The 15,897-nt window shown below is 40.9% G+C and overlaps 2 pseudogenes; both read left to right on the top strand.

The window, feature by feature from the left end:
* Window positions 1–5,512: 5,512 nt before the first annotated feature.
* On the top strand, window positions 5,513–12,138 carry LOC102858765 (annotated as a pseudogene).
* Window positions 12,139–14,684: 2,546 nt separating this feature from the next.
* On the top strand, window positions 14,685–14,931 carry LOC102877524 (annotated as a pseudogene).
* The last annotated feature ends 966 nt before the right edge of the window (window positions 14,932–15,897 follow it).

Below are 15,897 nucleotides of genomic sequence, written 5' to 3'. Positions count from 1 at the left end.
GTATAGTACTACTGTTGTAAAACAGGACTGACATCGGGGTTGGGGGAGACTGAGAAAGATGGGTTCAATAATGTATACTGCATTGAAACAGATGAGGGAGAAAACTATTTAAAAGGGATATGTGATTAGGTATTTTTGTCATGACAGGAGTCTAGAACAAAGTCTACATGGTGGAATGGACCTGGGGGAGGGTTTGTAAAACAATGAAAGAATTTTTGTTTTACTTTTCCAAAAGGGTAGTGTCCTAGGGGGGAGTGTTGAGAGGGTAGAGAAGTACAACAATGAATGAACAGAAACCCCAAATCTCTGTAAATTTTTACTGAAATTAATAATAAATTTAAATTTTAAAAAAAGGAGTTAAAAAAAAAACAACCAAACAAACAACAACAATGGAAAGCACTCCCAAGGGAGTTCTGGTGCCATTGTCCTTTGGGATTGGGCTGCTAGCTCAACAGTCACACCTCTCTGGAGGTTCAAATTCGCCAGTGACTCTAAGGGAGAAAGACAGGCAATCTTCTCCTATGTGATTTACAGCCTCAGAAAACCGGTAGAGTCAGCTATCGGTCACTTCTGACTACAGGGCCATGAGTCAAGTTTCAGTATCCTCCAGTAGTTCTCAATTACTTGGTAGAATCAGATGGTTAGAATAAGAGCATTAGCACAAACACACCCATCTTTTAAGTGTTTGGAAACTCTGGTATGAAAAATTCCAAGGATCTCAACATGAGACTAACTTTCGCTTTACAATTGAAGATGCATTTTTTTTCAGAGTTGCTTAAGAGATGACATTATTTGATGGTGCATTTTTAGCTTATGCATAACTAAGTACAACTCCCAGTTCCAGCATATTTATGTAAATACACACACAACATAAATAGAGGGAGAGGGAAAGAGAGCACGCATTCTCGTGGTTCAGTGCCAAGAAGTTGCATTGCAATCCTGAAGGCACGCTAAGGCCACCAGCTGCTCCACAGGACAAGGATGGACAATCTCTTCCCATGCGATTAATTGCCTCTGAAATCCCACTTGAGAGTCTGCTATGGGTCGGTTCTGACTCTACAGTACACAACAAAAACAACAATAATGTAGTTATTCACCTAGCATGCGGAGCAAATAAGTCAAGAGCCTGGAGAAGAGCATGGTATCAGAATTGGAGGAAGATTCATTAACAACCTTTGATAAGCAGGTAACAACCTTGCTTGCTTCAAATGAAAAGGGCTTAAAGCATTTGTTGGTAAAGATTAAGGATTCTGTCTTTCAATATAGATTATACTTCAGCATATATTATTGTTGTTGTCATGTTCAAATTGAGACAGACCTGACTCATAGCTGCCCCTCTGGCAGGTTTTCAGAGGCAGTAAATCGCATGGAAGGAGATTGCCCATTTTTCTCCTGTGGAGCAGCTGTTGGATCCAAACGGCATTACTGCTTGCTGGGTTAGCAGTGCAGCTTTTTACCACAAGACCACCAGAACTCCTCAACAACAAGAAAACAAATATCTTCACAACTAGTACAGTAAGTACCATCATGATAGATGAGTAAATATTGATGTTGTCAATGATTTCCTTTTACATGGTTCCACAATCAGCACACCCATGGGAACAGTAGTCCAGAAATTAAATCAAGTGTTGCATCTGCTGGAGAAGACCTGGAGCAAAGAAACTGATACAGACAACTCATTCATAAAAGCGTCTGGGATGGGTTTGGGCCCGTGTCTAAGTGGGTGTGTCAGACATTCTGGGAATTCTTGTCAAACAAAATCACTTCTCTACAACAGGAAGATCTGAATCACAAGGTACTGACAAGCTGTCAGACTTCTCCACCCTGTTCCCTTGAACAATTTCTGTCCTGCTCTTGAACCTACCCTAGAGATCAGCACAGCCAATGTGAAAGTGTGCTCACTGCCAGCCAGGAGGAGTTCTTTTATAACACCAACCCTGCCCACTTCAATCCCATGCTACTCATACCCAGTCAAGGGTGAGTGAGTCTTAATGGCCTCAGGGGCAGCACGATTCAATCTAGAAGAACTAAAGGAAACAGAGATCCTGTGATCCACTTATACATCTGTGAGTTGCATAAGCAAGAACTCTCCTACTGCACTGAGCAAAAAGACCGTACTGCAAACAAAAATATTCTCTTTTTTTTTTTTTTTTTGAGTCCTGGAGAGGGTGAAGCCGGGCTGCTCCTTGGAGGCAAGGATTCTGAAGCTTCGTCTGACATACTTTGGACATGTTGCAAGGAGGGACCAGTCCTTGGAGAGGGACATCATGCTTAGGAGGGTGGAGGGACAGCACAGGAGAGGAAGACCCTCGATGAGATGGATTGATTCAGTGACTGGGGTAATCGGGATGGATGTGTCGGAGACAATAAGATTGGCACAGGATAGGGCAGAATTTAGTGCTGTTGTACATAGGGTCCCTATGAGTCACAGGTGAGTCGATGGCACATAACAACAACCACCACCACCATCAAATCAGATCTGACTGGTACAGGAGGAGCTTGTCCCTCCTTCTCCAGCAGAGCATTTGGTGGATTCGAACCTCGCACCTCTGGGATTGCAGTGCAGCTTCTTGTCACTAGGCCACCAGAGCTCGCCCAAAAATACCCTCTTTCCAGCAAAATCTGAGCTACACTGGTGTTTTTGCAGAGACTCATACTTAACTGAGTCCCATTACTAAGCAAAGTCAAAGACTTGGTAGTTACTTCAGAGAGAGTGATTTGCTAACTTGCTCAGCCTCGAGTCCACTCCACTGCATAAGACGACATGGATTTTTCAAGCAAGTTCCCAGGTGGTGAAATGGTTTGTGCCTGTTGTTAACTGAAAGGCTGGCCGTTCAAACACAGCCAATGTTTCCACAGTAAACAGGGCCTGGCAGCTTCCGGTGTAAAGATTACGAACTTATTTATCCTCTCCCTGCCATCAAGTGGCGGCTTTGTCCAATTGCTCCATTTCTGGAAGGGAGAATGATGTTTCAGGGAGAAACTGGAATTCCTGCTGGGCTTTTAGCCCTGTCCTTTTTGTAAACCTCCTGGCAGACATGATTGTAATCCATTATTAAAGATTGATAAGCAGTACCTGGTCATTCCCCTCCCCCCCAGTAAATGTTTTGTCCATTTTTTCATTGTTAGTCAGGTGCTACCTTAGGAGGTTGAATCAGAAAATATCTCCCAAGAGCAATCAGACGACATGCTTAGACTAGGAGATTCTAAGGAGAAGGTTGATTAACAAAAATTACAGTTAGCAAAGGTATAAATACAAGGGAGGAATTTCTGAGTTGTGAAAATTGTTATCGCGCTCCACTCTGGTGGCCTAGTCTGTAGGAAGCTGCACTGCTGGTAGAAATGTCATGCCTTTCTGGCTCTTTAAATCCACCAGGGGTATTGAGAGAGTAAGTTGGGCAATCTCCTGTGAGATTAAAAACCTGTGAAACCCAGCTAGAGAGTCAGTGAGAAACTGGTTTTGACTTGACAGCAATGAGTGTGAGATTTTTGAGTTTTGACTGTTAACCCCGAGGCTCCTTAGGAAAAAAAGATCTGACAATATTTTTCAGAAACAGAGAGAGAAAGAGAGAGATAGAGATCATTTATTGACAACCTTATGAGTACATTTCTAGTCTGATGCATATGTAGTTACTGTGTGCTGTCAAGTTGTAACTGACCCATAGCTGACCCTCCAGCGAAGCAGTTAAGTACACAGAAGGAGATTGTTCATCTTCTCCCACAGAGCAGCTAGTGGATTTAAACCACATGCCTTTGAGACTGAAGTGCAAATTCTTATTATTAGGCCACCAGAGCTATAAATATTAAAGCTAAAAATTGGCATTACTCAATACATTGATAGGTCTGAATAACTGGCAAAGAACAGTGAAGTAACCTGGAGATGGTGCAGATATACTCTTCCAATCCCCATAGGCTTGAAGAGATGAGGTGAAGGAGTGATGACTGGAAGTTGGAATAAGAAAGAATCCATTAGCACAGTGATACTCAAAAGTGTGATTCACAAAGTGACAATCCTACCAAAAGCCATCTGTTTGTTCAATGCCATTCCAATATAGATACCATATTAAGCTTTCAAGGCAGTTGAAAATGAAATAGTCAAGCTTATTTGAAGAGGAAAGAGACTCTGAATAAGCAAAACCTTTCTGAAAAACATAAATGAAGTGGGAAGCATAGCACTCCCCGACCTCAAAACATACTACACAGCGGTAGTAACCAAAAAACCATGATACTGGTACAATGACAGGCATATAGACCAATGGAACAGAATTGAGAACCCAGAAATTAACCCATCTATCTATGGTCAACTGATATTCAACAAAGAAATAAAACCTATCAAAAAGGAAATGACAACCTCTTCAACAAATGATGCAGCAAAACTGGACTGCTACCTTTTGAAAGCTGAAACAGGATCCACATCTCATACCATACACAAAAATCAACTCAAGGTGAATCAAAGACCTGGGAGTAAAGCCCAAAACCATAAAGTTCACAACAGAAAAACTGGAATCAAACTTAGAAGGCATAGCCTATGGTAAAAAGAGACTGCCAAATACTGCCAGAAATGCACAATCTGTTGAGGATAAAACTGATGAATAAGACTTTCTAAAGATTAAATCTCTGTGCTCATTAAAATTTTTTTCCAATAGGGTGGTAAGAAAGCCTATTAACTAGGAACAAACATTTGGCAATAGCATCGTAGACAAGGGTCTCATAGCAAGCAAAAGCTTACAGAATACTCCTGGGCCTCCAGAAGAAAAAGACTGAAAACCCAATTTTAAAATGGGCAAAAAGACATGGAAAGATTATTCACAGACATGAAGAAATGCTCAAAGCACAATAAGACAGATACAAATAAAAACCACATGAGATATGATCTCTCCCCAGTAGCAATGGCAAAGTTTAGTAGGACAGCAAGCAAGCTGGACAAGATGTGGAGAGATGGAAACGCTCATATACTATTGGTGGGATTGTAAAATGGTGCAACCACTCTGAAGACAGTTTAGCATTTCTTCAAAAAGTTGAACATAGAAACACTATTCTACTACTAGGAATATATCCCATGGATATTAGAAGTGAGACACAGAGATTTTTATACCAATGTTCATAGAAACATTATTCACCACAGCAAGAACATGGAAACAGCCCAAATGTCCAACCACAACTGAATGGATTGAGAAATTGTGGTACATTCACAGTGGAATACTATGCAGCACTCAGGAGTAATGACTTAGAAAAATACTATGTAACTTGGGAGTGGCTGGTGAGCATTACGCTGAGGGAACTAAAGTGGTCTCATAAGGACAAATATTGAATAACACCATTATTGTAAAAATAGAAGGATAGGCCTCCTCTCCATATTTCCTTTCAAGGATGGAGGTCCATCTCTTTGGGGATGTTACTTTCAAATAAATTTAACTTTATTATTTTATTTTTTAAAAAAGACAGAAAGGGGAAAAAATAGAAGGATAACTAGAAAGACATGTATGAGAACTCAAGGGAGGGAGTTCTGAGGATGGGTAAGTATGAAACCACAGGGCTGCACAGTTTGGTGGGTGGAGGAGGTGGGGGAAGAAAATGGGAAAAATCTAGGTGGAAAGAAAGGGTACAGATGGACAACATCCAATGGTGATTAATTTTATAAAATATAATGCATGAGAATGATTGTATGAAACACAATGTGAATGAAGTATAGAGTGAAATGCAATGTATATGAACTATGTAAACACACCAATTTTTTAAAAAAAACTAAAAAAAAAAAAACAACCAAGCCAAAAAGTGAACAGGGGGAAGGGAGGGAAAATGTGCAACCATGAATGAATGAAAATCCAACTTTTCTGTAAACTTTCTTTAAAATCACAATTACAAAGGGGGGAAAAGACAAAGAAAAAAAGTGTGATTCACAGCCCCGTGCAGGTAGAAATATTGCCTATTATGAGGTAAGGATGGCCATTGAATGTAATTTTATAGAAGATTTTCTAGCAATTTTACATTGGCAGGATCATGGTCAGCACATGTGGTTTAGCATTGAGGTTTTGTGTAACAGTATGTTCTGATGATGAAGCAGAAATGACAGGAAAACATTCCGAGGTACTTGCCTAGGTTAAGACGTTTGTCTGGAAATAGAAATCAGTAGTCTAAATCTTCCATTGCAAAAGTCAAACTCCTTGTGAAAGTAAATCAATAAATAAAAGCCAGCTGAACGTGTCTGTATTCTAAATGACAATAATTTGGGGGGCCACTCTGGCAACATTCTTCATCGGAGCTGGGAGTCTGTGGCTTTCAGCATGGCCCACCAGACTAACATCTTGCAAGAGCAAGGAATGGAAAATACAGTCTTCTGAAAATATGTATTGGAAAATTATCAACTTGTGAGTAGATCATGCTGTAACCTTCAGATTTATGGGATAAGGATTATGAACACTCATGGTTTAAAATTAGGAAGGGTGTGCATCAGGATTTATCTTTTCTCCAAACTAATCTGTGTGCTGAGTAAATTACTTGAGAAACTGGATTCTATGAAGAAGAATAAGGCATCAAGACGGCTGTAGATGACATAATCTCACTTGCTAAAAGTGAGGACTTGAAGTTTTTGCTGCAGAAGATTAAACAATGCACCCTTCAACATAGATTACATCTCAATGTCAAGAAAACAAAAATCCTTGCCACTGGACCAATAGGCAAGATCAAGATAGATGAAGAAAAGATTGAAACTTTTGACGACTTCACCTTACTTGGATCCACAATCAATACACTTGATTCCAGCAGTCAGAAGATCAGGAGATGTATTGCATTGAGAAAATTTGTGGTCAGACACCCCTTCAAATTACTGAGGAGCAATGATGTCTATTTGAGGGCTAGGGTGCAATTGATTCAGGCCATAGTCTTTTCAGTCACTTGTTATATGCATCTGAGAGCTGGACAATGAATAAGGATGACAGAAGAATTGACACCTTTGTACTGTGGTGTTGGAAAGAGTGCTAACGATACCATAGACCACCAAAAGAACAAAGAGATATGCCTTGGAAAAGTTGCAGCTAGACTGCTTCTTGGAGGTAAAATGATAAAACTTCGACATATACTTTGGGCATGTTGGTTGGAGAAGCTATTCTTTGGAGAGGGATATCATGGAGAAGTGGAGAGACGGCGAAAGAGAGAAAGATCCTCAGCTAGATGGATTGACACAGAGATTACAGCAATGGCTTGATTGTGTCAGAGATTGTGAGGATGACACAGGTTAGGATAAAGTTCATATCTGTTGTTCATAGGGTCATTATGAGTTGTACTTGACTCGACAGTACCTAACAACAACAAACCTGCTGAAAGAAAAAGAATCATGCTCTATATTATTCAAATTACATTCTCAGACTACCCAGGGATATGAATGGATATTTATGGTATGGTTTTCAGTTAGTTCTCATGTTGGTCCAAAAAAAGTTTTATGCAGCAACAAGAGCAACTCTGAAGAAGGAATTTGGAGGATGTCATATTAAAGATGAAGAATTTGAAACAGTAAAGAAAGATGTGACACTAAGAGGATATAACATGTAGTTGCTATCACACTATCCCTCTGCCCTGTTAACTGCAGCTGGGGAAGGATTTGGGCAGATTAAAATTAACAAGGGTACCAGGGAGCTCTGGTCTTAAGAACCTGTATTACAATCCTGAATGCATGTAGTTAGACTTCGTCAGCTATTCCATGGGAGAAGGATGGACAGTCTACTCCTATGTGACTAACTGCCTCTGAAAACCTGCTAGAGGGTCAGCTACAAGTTGGTTCCAATTTGACAGTACATAGTAACAACAATGAACATTTGTGTCCTAGACTTTGTGTATATATGTTTAAAAAAAATAATGAGGTGCAAAAAGATGTGAATGTGGACACTAATCATCAAACACTACAAGGAGTAGATTTTCCTATTGATCAAGAAGTTTTTCCAGGCTTTGAAAAATTGAGGAACAGAGAGCTCAACTATGTGCAATTAGAAATAAATATTAAAATGGCATTATAATTTTGTCCAATAGCGCAAATACAGAACTAAAAGATTTGCCAAAGAGGACTCCAAAGGATTCACCACGTTATCATTTCTTTCTGTGTAAACATTCCCATGAAGAAGACTATTTGGAGTCAGTGTTGTTGTTGTTGTTATGTGTCATCGAGTCGCTTGCGACTCATAGAGACCCTATGTACAACAGCCTTAAACTCTGCTCTGTCCTGTGCCAATAGCACTGTCTCTGACACACCCATGCTGATTACCCCAGTCACTGAATCAATCCAGCTCATAGAGGGCCTTCCCCTCCTGCTCCGTCCCTCCACCCTCCCAAGCATGATGTCTTCTTCAAGGACAGATCCCTCCTTACAACATGTCCAAAATATGTTAGATGAAGCTCCAGAATTCTTGCCTCCAAGGAGCCGCCCAGTTTAACCCTCTCCAGGATGAATTTGTTTGTTTTCCTAGCAGTCCATGGTACCCACAATACTCTTCTCCAGCCCCACAGCTCAAAGGCATCAATTCTCCTTCTATCCTCCCTAGTCATTGTCCAACTCTCTGATGCATAACAAGTGATTGCAAAGACCATGGCCTGTATCAGATGCACCTTAGTCTCCAGAGAGACACTATTGCTCTTCAGTCAATAGTGTTCATTTGTTTAGTGTTTGGATATACATGTAGTATAAGAGAGTCAGTGCTGTATTTACTGCTATCCTCTGAACCTTGCCTCACCGTCTCAGACACACATGACCCCATTGCCGTAGTCACTGTGTCAATCCATCTCATCTAAGGTCTTCCTCGCCTGTGTTGACCCTCTACCCTTCTAAGCATGATATCCTTCTCCAAGGACCAGTCCCTCCTGGCAGCATGTCCAAAGTATGTGAGACAGAATTTCAAAATCGTTGCCTCCAGAGAGAAAACTGGCCATGCAAATCTTACTGAAGATTATAGGGGGGAAAAAACCAACAAAAAACCCCAACAAACTGACTAGAACAGAACATTGACAGAGAACCTCCAGAAATACAAGCTGGATTTAGAAGAGGCCATGATCCTAGGGATATCACTGTTGATGTTGATGGATCATGGCTGAAAGTAGAGAGTACCAGAAGGATGTCTGTTTGTATTTTAATGACTATGCAAAAGCATTTGACTATGTGGATCATAACAGATTGTGGCTAATGTTGACAAGAATGGGAATCCTAGAACACCTGACTGTGCTCATAAAAAACCTGTATCTAGACCAGGAAGCTGTTGTCCAAACAACAGTGCATGGTTCAAAATCAAGAAAAGAGTGTGTCAGGGATGTATCCTTTCTCTATACCTCTTCAATTTATATGTGGAACAGATCATTTAGGATGCTGGAGTTTATGAAAAATATGGTATTAGGATTGGAGGAAGATTCATCAACAATCTGCATTATGCAGATGGCACAAACTTGCTTGCCTAAAGTGAGAAGGACTTGAAGCTTTTGCTGCAGATGGTCAAAGTCTTCAATATGGTTGCATCTAAACACCAAGAAAACAAAGTTCCTTACCCCTGTGCCATTAGGCTGTATTATGGTAGATGAAGAAATGATTGAGGTTGTTACTGATTTCATCTTGCTTGGATCCACAATCCACACCCTTGGCACCAGAAATGAAGAAATCAAAAGGTGAGTTGAACTGGGAAAAATCTGCTGTCAATGATCTCTCCAGAGTGCTTAAAATAAACTATGTAAGTTTAGAGATTAAGGTGCCTCTCATCCAGGTAATGATTTTCTCAATTGTTTGCTATGCATCTGAGAGCTGGACAATGAATAAGGATGACAGAAGATCAATCAATGCCTTTGAGTTGTGATGTTGGAGAAGAGTATTAAACATACCATGGACTTCTAAGAGAACAAGTAGGTCCTGAAGAGGGTGAAATCAGATTGCTCCTTGGAGGTAAGGATTTTGAAGCTTTGTCTCACATATTTCAGGCATGGCACCAGAGACCACTTCTTGGAGAAGGACATCTGGCTTGGAAGGGTAGAGGATAAGCACAGAAGAGGAAGCCTCTGGATGAGATGGATTGACACAGTGACTGTGGCAATGGGGTCAGGTGTGTCTGAGATGGTGAGGTAAAGTTCAGAGCCATTGTTCATTGGGTTGATATGGACTGTAGTTAACTCGACAGCACATAACAACAACAACAGCAGCAGCAATGGGTGCAGCTCTGATGTACACCTTTCCTGATTTTAAACCATGCAGTGTTCTCTTTCTCTGTTCCAATAATAGCTTCTTGGTATACATATTGGTTTCATATAAGCTCAACTAAGTATCTGTAAAAAGTGTAGTCAGCATGAAGATGGCTGTAACTGTACCTCTACTAACTCTACAAAGGGGAACTGTCTCCATCAACAATATCCACAATATGAAACAATTCCTATAAGGTCAGACATGGTCTTCCATACTCCTTCACCTACTTTTACTAATCCTAATATATCTAACTGTTTTACTGGATCAATAAATTGCAATGACCACACAGATCTCATAGAACATACTCATGGTTATAAGACTTACTATGAAAATTAACCTGTTAAAATTCAGGTTATCAACAGGATCTAGTTCCTCAGTCCAGATAGCTTCTTAAGTAGGCTCACAGGTCCTTTGACCTTCACTGTCATGGCTTTGGTCAGTTTTACAAAGTTTCTTTGCTATCGTTAGGTGCTGTTGAGTTGAGTACCCTATGAGTTTACTCATAAGTACCCAATGAACAAAAGATCTACGTCCTGTCCTGTCCTATGTCATCCTCATAATCTCTGACACACTCAAGCCCATTGCTGCAGTCACTGTATCAATCCGTCTCTTTGAGAGCCTTCCTCTCCTTTGCTGTCTCTCCACCTTTCCAAGCACAATGTCTTCCTCCTAACAACATACCCAAGGGATGTATAATGAATCTTCATCATCTTTGCCTCCAAGGAGCACTCTGGCTGCATTTTCTCCAAGATATATCTGTTTGTTTCTTTTGGCTGCCCATGGTATATTTAGTTCTCTTCTATAACACCACAACTCATAGGCATCAATTCTTCTATTATCCTTATTTATTATCCAGCTCTCAGATGCATAGTTGTTGTTGTGTATCATCAATTCAGAATTGACCCATAACTGACCTTCCAGCAGGTTTTCAGAGGCAGCTAATCACACCAGAGGAGAATGCCCAGCTTTTGCCCCTGGAGCACCTGGTGGACTCAAATTGTGTGCCTTTGATATTGCAGTGCAGCTTCTTGCCACTAGGCCACAGGAGTATGGCCTAAATCAGGTACACCTTAGTCCTCAAATTGACATCATTGCTCCCCAGTAATTTGGAGAAGTCCTTGATTACAGACTTTTTCCAATGCAGTACATCTACTGATCTCCTGATTGCTGGTACCATTGATTGTGGGTTCAAGTAAGAGGAAATTGTTGACAGTTTCAATCTTTTTTCCATCTATCATGATGTTGCCCACTGGTCCAGTGGCGAGGATTTTTGTCTCCTTGACGTTGAGATGTAATCCATTTTGGAGGCTGCAGTGTTTAACCTTCTATAGTAAGAACTTCAAGTCCTCCTCACTTTCAGCAAAGCCAGATTGTGTCATTGCATAAAGAATGATGAGTAGTCTATTTCCAATACTGAAGTCATATTCTTCTTCATTTAGATCAGCTTCTCAAATAATTTGCTTATATCTGGTGGCCTAGTGGCAAAGACCTTCAACCCTGAAGGCACACAGTTCAAATCCACCAAGCTCGTCAGCAGGAATGTACTCCTGTGTGAGCAAACTGCCTCTGAAAACCCACAGAAGGGTCAGCTGTGGATTGATTACAACTTGATGGTACACAATAACTTAGAAATTAAATAAGTATGGAGAAAGGACATAATCCTGATGCACAACTCTCCTAATTTTAAACCATGTAGTGTTCCCTTGCTAAATTTCACAGGAGCACAATTACATATTCTGGGATCCCCATTCTTCTCAATGTTAGCCATAACTGGCCTTAGCCATGCCAAATACGGTGTCTCTCCTCAGTTCTTCAGCAAGCTTAGGCGACAGATTCTGGCTCTGCGGAGCAGCAGTTCCACGTCAGCTCTGACTCATATTGGTTTCTGGTTCTCTGGTGAGGAGGTTGCTGCTCTCACGTGGATCCTGGTCTGACTGGTCCAGGAATTTCTGACCCTAAAAGATGCATCTCTGTTTTCCCCTCCTTGCTGATAATGAGATGGCTCTTTGCTTCTAAAGTTGCTCAATTTAATTTGGTACCATGGGAAAAACAGGCCAATTCCATAATAATTACTTTCTAGACACTTTAAATTCCATCCCACTGAAAGGGTGAAAGTCAAAGTTGATGTCTAGGAAATCCATTTGGAGATGGGAAGTATGCAGAGTAGAGAGCCCATGGGTGGAAGACTAAATCTACTCTCTCCCTTTTTATTGTGTGGATGATGGGTAGGGTTATGAGCATGAAAATTTCCTGGCTATCCTCAACCTATATTTGTCCATATTCCCACAATTTTCAAATCTATCACTTGTACTTAATGAGTTTTCAGCTTTTTATATCTTGATTTACAAATAATATGGCAAGGGCAGGAAACCTAGCTTCAAGTCCCAGCTGACGTCATAGCTCTACCAAGTCACTGCATTTATTGAGGCAAACCTCCTTCCAGAGACTCTCTTTTCTGTTTTGATATAAATTTGCTGTCTTTGCCACATTCCTTCCTACTCTGGATACTTTGGTGATTGCTGTGAGTGTACCACTTTGTTACTGGTCACTGATAGAAAGTGTTTATTTTTGTATTCAACCTATGTTGTTTATGAAACGCCTCATCATCTAGTAATCTAGGGTCTTGGTTCCGGAAGTCAGTATAAACAAGTTCTCTCTCTCTCTCTCTCTCTCTCTCTCTCTCTCTCTCTCTCTCTCTCCCACAGGAACAGAAAGCAGCTGAGTCCAGGCTGATGGTTAGCTAGTGGGATTGTCAGCAAAACACATTCACAAGAAATTACTTTGCCATTATGTCTCTGGCAGTGATGTCATGTTGCCCGTGTCTGGTGCTTTGCCCAGTTCATTGGCTTTTATTTGTTCTCAGTTAATCTGTAGCTCAGGGAACTTTGTAAGCAAATGCTCACAAACATCAGTCACCTTCTAAAAGATTATTCACACATTAATTTTGTGTCGCTGACATAGGGTAAGGGCACAGGGGCAGAGCCTGGCAGCTTGAGTTCAAATCCCAGCTCAGGAATTTATTGGCTGTAAGATACTAAACAGCATTAAGCCTCAGTTTCTTTATTTGAAAATTATAAATTATTCTTAAATGAGCAGGTTCATGTGAAAACTTTGAGCCCTCTGCTTGGCTCAAAGTAAGTGCTTAACCATGATTATTATGGGCATACTGCATTTTATTGCTCTTTGCTTCTGCCATTGTTTTTTGTTTATACACATTGAGGGCTTGTGGCAACATTGTGCTGAGCTAGTATACTGGTATCATTTTTCCACCAGCATGCACTCATTTTGTGTCTTTGTGTCATATTTGGAGACTCCTCAGAATATTTCAAACTTTTTTCCAAATGTTATTGGTGTATCTACTAGAATACCAAATCCTAGTGCTGTCAAATCCATTCCAACTCATGCCGACCCTCCTCTGGGTTTCCAAGGACTACAGTATCATGTGAACATAGCTTTTCTATGCACTGTGAAACAAAAAGATTCTCGTGACTCAACTGATTGCTCTCTTCAGTGGTCTAGAACTGAACCAGCAACCTTTCTAAGGCACGCTCTTATTATTGTTAAAATGTCCATAAAACCAGTCCTGACTCATCAATCCTATGTGTGCCGCAGTAGAATAGTGCCCTACGGTATTCTTAAGGGCTGATATTTTGAGAATAGATGGCCAGGTATTTCTTCTGAACAGCCTCTGAGTAGACTCAAATCACTAAACAGAGCGTTTAAACTGTTTGTACCTCTAAGGACTCTCAACTATTACTGGTTATGATTATGATTATGATTATGAAAACACCTACATAAGTGAGGTTGAAAAACATTCACACTAAGTGTCCTCTGTGTGCGTGCACACATTAGTGCCTGTGTGCATACACGCTATAGTTCAAAGCCTTTAGTTTAGTAAGGCTCTTGCACTCAGAGGTCCAAGGAGCATCAAATGGATTATTCATTTGAGCCTTCATTTCTGCTTATCCAGGACATTAGCAATAAGACCTTATTTTTTTCTAGCACCAAATATATGATAAGAAAGGAGCCCTGGTGGAGCAGTGGATAACATGTCAGACTGCTAACTGAAAGGTTGTGGTTCAAATCCACCAGATGCTCTAGAGGGGAAAGATGGGTTATCTCCTATAAAGATTTGTTTGTTGTTGTTTACTATTGAGTTTACTGATGGTGCCAAGAGTGTTGATTATGGAGCCAAGCAAGCTGAAATTGTTAACAATCTCAGTCTCTTCACCATCTATCATGATGCTGCCAATTGGCCTGGTGGTGAGAATCTTTATTTTCTTGATGTTGAGCTCCAATCCACATATCTGTTGTTGGAAAACCAAGTTGACTCATACAATGGTGCCTGCTGGGGTCAGGTCTAAGTTACCTGTGACTGAGGGTGAGGCTTGGGTGCGCTGGCGGCATAATGTATTACGTGTTGGGCTGCTAACTAACGTTAGCCATTCAGCTCCTTCTGCCATCTTTCCGTGCTGCCACAATGGTGCACATGAATGTCCTGGCTGATGCTCTCAAGAGCATCCACAATGTCAATAAGAGAGGCAAGCGCCAGGTTCTTATCAGGCCGTGCTCCAAAGTCATCATTCGGTTCCTGACCGTGATGCTGAAGCATGGCTACATCGGCGAATTTGAAATTATTGATGATCACAGAGTGGGGAAAAATTGTTGTCAACCTCACAGGCCAGTTAAACAAGTGTGGCATTATCAGCCCCAGATTTGATGTGTAGCTCAAAGATCTAGAAAAGTGGCAGAATAATCTGCTCCTGTCCTGTCAGTTCAGTTTCAGTATACTGACAACCTCAGCTGGTATCATTTACCACGAGGAAGCAAGACGAAAACACACAGGAGGAAAAATCCTGTAATTCTTTTTCTAGGGATGTAATAAACAGTGTAAATAAACACACCAAAAAACCACACACACACACACACACACACACAAGTTACCAATTCAAATCCATCAGCTGCTCTGCTGGAGAAAGATCAACAGTCTCCTCCTGTAAAGATTTATAACCTTGGAAACTCAGTGGAGGGTTGCTATGAGTCAGAATCAACATGGCATCATAGGGAGGGAGAATCATACTACTGACCTCTCAGCACACCCTGGAAAACCTTAATATGTGGTCACACAACTGGCCCACAGAGATTGCTGTGAAGGGTACTCTTATTGGGGTACTTCCCCCTGCCCCATCTTCTTGTATACCACTGAATCAGATCCAACTGCACAGGAGAAGATTACCCCTCCTTCTCCAGAGGAGCATCTGGTGGATTCGAACTACGTGCCATCGGAATTGCAGCACATCTTCTTACCACTAGGTACTTTATAAAAGTGTAAGATTAAATAGGACATTCTCACGCTTAGTGGGAGTCTTTTAAGGGGCAGGGGCAGATGTTTAATACAAAGAATTTGGCTACTAATCAGAAGATTGTTGGTTTGAGTCTATCGACAGGTACCTCACAAGAAAGGCCTGGCAATCTACTTCTGAGAAATCAGCCACTGAAAACACTCCCAGGAAGTATTTCTACTCTGACACACCTGGCGGCCACGATGAGTCAGGAACAATTTGACAGTGACTGATGGGTTGATTTGTTTGTTTAGGTTTTGTTAACATTTCTTTTTTATTTTTTCCTCTAATATGACAGGGCTGGTAGTTTGGTTTGTAAACGGAGCTCTGATGACTGCATTTGTAGAACAT

This window comes from Elephantulus edwardii, unplaced genomic scaffold, assembly GCF_000299155.1.
Source record: "Elephantulus edwardii isolate Elephantulus edwardi_28Jun2011 unplaced genomic scaffold, EleEdw1.0 scaffold00066, whole genome shotgun sequence".
In the NCBI taxonomy this organism is placed as follows: Eukaryota; Metazoa; Chordata; class Mammalia; order Macroscelidea; family Macroscelididae; genus Elephantulus; species Elephantulus edwardii.
Note: the sequence above shows the minus strand (reverse complement) of the source record. Positions and strands in the feature narration are given on the sequence as shown.